Below are 7,343 nucleotides of genomic sequence, written 5' to 3'. Positions count from 1 at the left end.
CTGAAGTCGGCGTACCATGCTCTAATGAATTACAAAGAGCGTCATGCTCATGATGAAGGGCAGGCTATCGGTTCCTCAGATAATCAACAGTTATGAATGCCATTTGGAAGCTTAATGTCATCCCAAAGGTGAGAGTTTTTTTGTGACGAGTTGTCAAGGGCATACTTCTCAATGAAGTAACCTTACAACATCGACAGATTCGACAGATCAGCGTTTGCAAAATATGTCAAGCCATGAATGAAGACCTGGAGCATGCGTTGTTTAAGTGTTCACATGGAAGGCGATTCTGGGAACAGGCGCAGCTGTTGTTTGAATGGTCGCTTGCCACGGCTCCATTATGATACTTGGACCAGGGACATTATGTGTGATGATTTGTTCACAGCGAGAGAAAGATCTATCACCATATCTGTGATGTGGTCCATATGGCATTCGCGAAATCTTATTACTCATAGTGAAGAACGAATTGATCCAGCGCATTCAGTTCGTCTCAGCAGGGAAGCACTTACGCTCCTTGATATTCTATTGAAACAAGCCAAAGTTCTTCCTAGGCATGGTTGGAGGCCGCCAGAACTAGATTTCATCACATGCAATACAGATGTAGCAACACGTTGCGATGATGGGAAATGAGGAGCAGGGGGTGTGCTTAGATCGTCTACTTCTTTTCCATGGGCTTGGAGCAAGCAGCTTCTTGGAGTTACCGACCCTTAGATTGCTGAAGCTATGGCACGAAGGGAAGGAGTTATCGTTGCAAATCTACGTGGCTTCAAGAAGGTTGTCATGGAGAAGGGTTGCCTCGAGGTAGTCAATCTCTGGAACACTCGCCACGGTTCTCGTACGGTCGTGGCACCTGTTCTTCTGCAAATTGGAGAGTTATGTAATAGTTTTGATGTTTTTATACTTCAACATGTACCTAGATCAGCCAACGGACACGACCGAAAGTTGGATTGATGAAACTCGTAGCTTCCTGGTCAGTAGCCTTCTGATTGACTGCTCGGCGAACGCCTTTGTTGAATAAAGCTCTCATAATGTCCTGCAAAAAAAAATCAAGAATACCAGTGGCGGGAGTACTTTTTTTAGTACAAGTGTACGACGGTATCAGTTGGGGGCAAGGCAACGTGAAGAAGCGGCAGTGCAGTGGTCGCCCCACTCGCCCGCCGGCGTGGAAGGAAGGAAGGAAGGAAGGAAGGAAGGAAGGGAACTGGACCGACAACCGCGCGCGCAGGGTCGCCGGCATAATTAATCAACCGCGCCGCCGGGAAGGGAAAGCCACGCACGCACGTGGGGGAAAGCGCGGCGGTTGGAGCGAACAACCAAACTGGCGAACAGACTTTGCTCGAGCACCCACGCACCGAGCCGAGTTCGACGTGCTGCTAGCCAGCTGCTCCACCATGGATGAAACCGGTCCGTGCCATAGAGAATAGATTGCCCACCATTTCGCGTTCGCTTCGCCAAAGCCTCGATCAGGTGCGTGCATGCGTAGGCAGACACTATCGCATAAAATACCACCATCGAGGCTGATTCGTGTACCACCCCATAGTGGTACTAGTACTATTTTCTCACTAGAGGACGGGCACGTCGGTTTATTAAATTTTTAGATGCCCGCCGCCTACCCACAAGTTAAAAAGAAAAATGCTCAGTCGTTTTCTTAGAAAAGAAAAATGCTCAGTCGCTTGCTTAAAACCTGGGAAACGTGCGGACCGGCAAGACAAGACTCTTCAAACTAGTCCGAGCTGTTGCATGTCGACCCAGCTGGGACAGCAACTACACATATGACCTCCTTCTTCCAACTGAACACACATGCAACGTCCGATCCGTTCTTTGATTGGGAGGAGGAAGAAAACGACGCCTGCCTGATGGAATTGACCTGCATATTTGCCTTCTCTTTCCCAGCTCATGACCGACCAGTCAGCATTCTTCCTTCAACACGACTGTAGGACAGATTCAAGAGACGACATTTCTCGCAGAATTAGGCACCAAGTGACAGATATGTAATTTCATCAGCATTGCATCTCTGACCGTTACAGGATTTCCAAGAGACACGTGAGCACCTAGTTCCATATGCGTACAGCTCTCATTTCCTTTCCAAAATGCAAAGCCGAGGAGGCCCTGGCTCCGGCGCCACTCACGGGACACCTGTACAAGCTGTTATAGCCACCAGCTACCACAAAAACATTGACGGCCAATCGTGCTAGTTCAGTTAACTGGGCAACCTGATTTTCGCTCGGTTTTCCCCTAGTTAATTGAGTAAATCTTTTCTTGCTGATGAATGCAGGAATTCTGCCATTTTGAAAAGAAAAGAAAAATGCCAACCATTCTCAAAAAAAGGTCGTGTCCAGAGCTATGTCAAACATAACATTAAAGGTAATCCAAGTTCATGCGAAATGGCCGAAATGCCCAGAAGTTCTTTCAAGTCCTGACAGAAACTAGTCAAATTGTCCAATCAACTAGTCAATAAGTTTCAGACACGTCTTTGGATCAACTTTAGCCGAATGACAAGCCAGCCCACCAATGGCATTCAGATGAGTAGCAGGCTTAGCAGCCCATCAAATTTGACGTGGATACTCTTCGGACTAAGTTTCAAATATTTATTTTGTTTTCCATTAAAAAAAGATACTTCTTCGTCCGGATTTATAAGCCCCCTTCATATTTTCTGTTAACTTTAACCTTAGATTTACTTATCGAAATATAAGTTGTATTGTCATATTATATTTTGAAAGAAGCTTCCAATGATACTTTTATTGTTACATATAAATTATTTTTTGCTAATTAAATCTATGGTACTTTGACTCAAAATGCGACGGGGACTAATAAACCCGAAGGGAAGGAGTATGTCATTAACCCGGCTGGTGCCATTCTAGCAAGTGTAGATTGAAATATAGATTATGCGATTTACAGAATCATGAGATCCTAAATCATTTTTGCAAGACTTCATCATGATAGTCGTGGTAGTACCAATCAAAAACGTCAGCATACCAACTAAAAAAAAAGTCATCATACATCATCATTACAATCTGAAAAACTCGTAAATAGAAAAAAAACGTAGGAAAAAATTCAATATTAAGGGACCGATTATATGTAATTGCATGGATTTTCTTAAGGGAAGTCATTCTTTTGAGCCATTCGATCTAAATCAACTGGTTGTTGTGCTTTCTCCTACCTCCACCAGGGACTTCTTCTCCCTCTTCTGATCCTCCTGATTCAGTGTCGGCTATACCTGGCCATGGGAAGCCCGGCCCGGCCCGACCCGGCCCGGCCCGACGCTGCCCCCGGGCCGGGCTCGGGCCTAGATTTTGAGCCCGAAGGTCGGGCCGGGCCGGGCCCGGGCCCGTCATTTTTGCGCTTTCCTGAAGGTCGGACCGGGCCGGCCCGAAGCCCGACGGGCTTTTAGGTGTTCGGGCCGGGCTCGGGCCCAAAAAACAGGCCCGTTGGTCGGGCCGGGCCGGGCCTGGGCCTGGGTTTTTTGCCTCGGGCTTGGCTAGGCCCGGCCCGAGGTATGGCTAGGTATAGTGTCGGCCCAACCACCTGGTGGTACCATGCATGGCATAACGGCGCTCTCTTGCGCACCACGCCGCCTTGCCTTGTCCTTGCCTACTGAGGCGAGCGCTAGTTGGACTGACCCAAAAAGGGGTTTCTCGGAGCGGGTACTGCGCTATTTCTTTTTGCATTTTCGGAGCTGAGTTTTGCATTTTGTTTTTGTTTTTTATGTGTTTTGTTCTGGTGTTTTTGGTTTTCTTTGCTTTTTCCTTTTTTTCAACACATGTCCACTTTGTTCAGTACACACTATACATTTTCTTAAACATGTGTAACAGTTTTTTATACAAGTTGAGCATTTTTTAATACATGATGCAGAGTTTATAAAATAGATATTTTTGGAAAAATATGAATACATGTTAAAATAAATAAATATACATTGAATAGTTTTTTAGTTGAGACGAAACATTTTATGTAAAAACAACACGATTATTTTTCATTATTGTGTTTTTTAAATAAAATGAATCTATTTTTTAAACATATAAACATTTTTAAGAAATTTCCAGTATATTATGTTTAATTCCATCAACTTTTTCTGACTTACATAACTATTTTCACATTGTATAAGTTTTTAAAATGTAATGAACTTTTTTTCAAAATGCGTGAATATTTAAAATAATTGTTACCTAATTTTGTTTAATGCCATCACCATTTTTTCGAATTTCACAAAAAAATCATTATATTTTTTTATTAAATGTCACAAATATGGTTTTGAAATATGTGAACATTTTGTTTAAATGTCATGATTAGTTTTTAAATGCTATCAACATTTTCTAATAGTTGCCAAAGATTTTCTTAACACTGTATTTGAAGTTTTTGAATGTGTGATGAATGTTGTTTAAATATGAATATAATATGTTTTTTCCATTTCTGAAACATAAATAAAAGTAAAAAAAAGAGGTAAATACACCAGTGTTGTTTGAACTTGCCATGGATGTGCACTTTAGTGCCTGAACTTGCAAAATACATTGAATTGGTTCCATAACTTGGCATGGACGTGCATATACGGTTCAAATGGTTTTTGTATATGTCCGTGAAGCTAAGGAGGTGGGCCAGCATGCCATGGGGCCCGCTGTCAGTGACAAGGGTGTGTGGCCTGTTTATTGGAAAAAAAACTGAAGTTATTTTCTTACCATAAGGCCCTCAGGGAGAAATCAATAAATTATAAAATAAAAACTAGAGTATAATTATAAGATAAAAAATAAAATTGGTGTGCTGGATCGAACAAGCGACGTACCAGTCAGAGTGCATGCGGCTAGCCACTCGACAACTTTAATGATTCATAACCTTTATAAACATTTGGCCGAACAAAATAAATAAAGAGAATTTAATAATCCAGAAAAAACACCATCGGATCTGTGACCCGAACATCGGACCAAAGCTTATAGGCACGGATGCCACTCCAACCATTGAGTTGTCATGTATCAAAAGTACAAGTACTCTTTATGACTGTATAACAAACATAATTTCAAAATAATGAAAAAAAATCTTCATGTCACTTTAAAAATAATTCACGTGTTATTTCAAAACATATTCATAAAATTGAAAATATTTATGAATGACTAAAATGTTTATATGATTCAAGTATTATTCATGTGAGGATCCGTAGTCTAATGGCGCACTGGGCTTGTATTTTTTTAGAAAACACACAAACTTATATACTCACTCCGTCTCAAAATAGGTGTTTGAAGCTTAGCACAACTTTATACTAGAGTTAGTATAAAGTTGAGACACTTATTTTGGGACGGAGGGAGTACTATATAAACTTATTAAAACAACACAATTTTTTTAAAGCATGAACACGTTGATATACTACATAAATAGTTTGTTAAAAATGTGAAATTTTAAAATTATATGAGAATTTTGTTTAAATATATGAACATTTATAAAATTACTTTTATTTTTTATTAAAATGCGAACATTCTTTCAAATTATAAATTATATTCTTAATTTTTAATTTTATTATGTGTATTTCTGTTAAATTACTGCATAGGTATTTTATGAAATGATATGAAATTTTAACGTAATTTGTTTTAAATATATGTATATTTTTTGTAACGTGATAATAATTTAAATAATTCTTAGAAAAATGTAATGAAAAAGAACAAACCCGTTGAAAACTGAGCCACACGGGCTCGTTATGTTATAAAGCTAAATTTATCGTTTTACCATTCGATGTCGCCAGTTGGAGTGGAATGTGCGGCCATATAGCCCCTAGTTGCAGGTTCAAACCAATGACAGTGTATTGTTGGAATAATTTTTTTAATTTATGTTGTTCAGCTTTATGTTTATAAAGTGTATGAATCCATTCTTGACACTAAATTTGAATGGGTATTGCTTATAAATATGTTTATAAATGTTTATAAAGTTTATAATATGTTTATGTTTATAAATGTTTATAAAGTTTATAAAGTGTATTGCTTATTGGCTAACCATGCACACCTGCGCGTGTGGTTCAAAACCCGGACCAGTTTTAATTATTAATATATTAATAGATTTTTTTTAATTTATCAGTTTCTCTTTGAGGGCCTTTTGTAAGAAAAAAATATATTCTAGAGGGTTTTCTGCAAAAAACCAGGCCACGTGCCTTTTCTCTTACATCCTGGTGTGCCTCGTCAGCGCCGTGGACGTATAAAAACAAGATTTGAACCATATATGCATGTCCATGCCAAGTTGTGGAACCAGTTCAATGTATTTTGCAAGTTCAGGCACTAAAGTGCACATTCGTGACAAGTTCAAGCACCAGTGTTGTATTTACCTCAAAAAAAAAGGAAAGATGCGCAGAAGAATACGTGGACCGGGCCAGTTATGAAGCTCAGGAGGAGGCCCTCCGCTCGACCTTAGAGTTACACGTCCTCCCTCGTTCTCCTGAATGGACTGGCCCAGATAATCCGGGCAACTTACATATAGCAAATGTGCAATATTAAACAAGGTGCATGTTAGTTTCACAAGAACATCATTTCCAGCATATCCTTCATTAGATGGAACGTCTTGTTCATGTGTACCATGTGTACTGCTGAATGCTGATGTTTCTTTGCAGACTTACAATATTAAGCTCTTGGAACACGAAAAGCCAACTCGGTGCCCGGGCTCATCGGCTCCCGAGCTACAGTAATTCAAAAAAAAAACTAAAAAAACTGCAATCTTTTTGTATGGAAGATGTTCGCGTGCCTGATGTCCGTGCAAAATTTCATCGCGTTTCGACATCTGAGGAGCTCGTGGCAAAAAAGGGAAAATTTGGCCCAAACAATGCATGAACAGTAACCTTACTTATAGAGCAAAAGTTTGTCTTTTTTGTCACCCGCTCCTCGAATGTCTAAACTCCACAATTTTTGCATGAACATCACGCACACGAGCGTCTTGCTTGCAAAAAAATTTGGATTTTTTCCTAATTTTAATGATTTTTTTTATTTTGCCCGGGCTCGTCTGAGCCCGGAGCAGAAACGCCACTCTCCTTGGAACACTTCTGTTAAGAATAAATTATCCGCATACAGTTGTGGGGTAGAATCATTATTACAGTTAGGACAATCACATTTTGGAACAGTTACAATTTATAACCTCCAGAGCGATGAACTGTAGCATCGTGGACATGGGTTGGGTATTTTTTTCTCCTCAAATTTAAAGTTTCACCGCATCTGGTCACGAGACTTTATCAGGGAATAGTTGTTATGTCACTGCAGTCACCACCAAACTATTGAAGAAACTAGATAAGACAGGTCAACAAATAGTTTTCTGAGTGGCTGGTTTTTGTTTACCTAGTAAAATAAGTCAACGTCAGATTTTGACCATTTGGCATATAATTGTTTTTTTGC

Source organism: Triticum dicoccoides, chromosome 7B (genome assembly GCF_002162155.2).
Source record: "Triticum dicoccoides isolate Atlit2015 ecotype Zavitan chromosome 7B, WEW_v2.0, whole genome shotgun sequence".
NCBI classification, from domain to species: Eukaryota; Viridiplantae; Streptophyta; class Magnoliopsida; order Poales; family Poaceae; genus Triticum; species Triticum dicoccoides.
The sequence above is the reverse complement of the archived record's forward strand: the minus strand, read 5'-3'. Positions refer to the sequence as shown.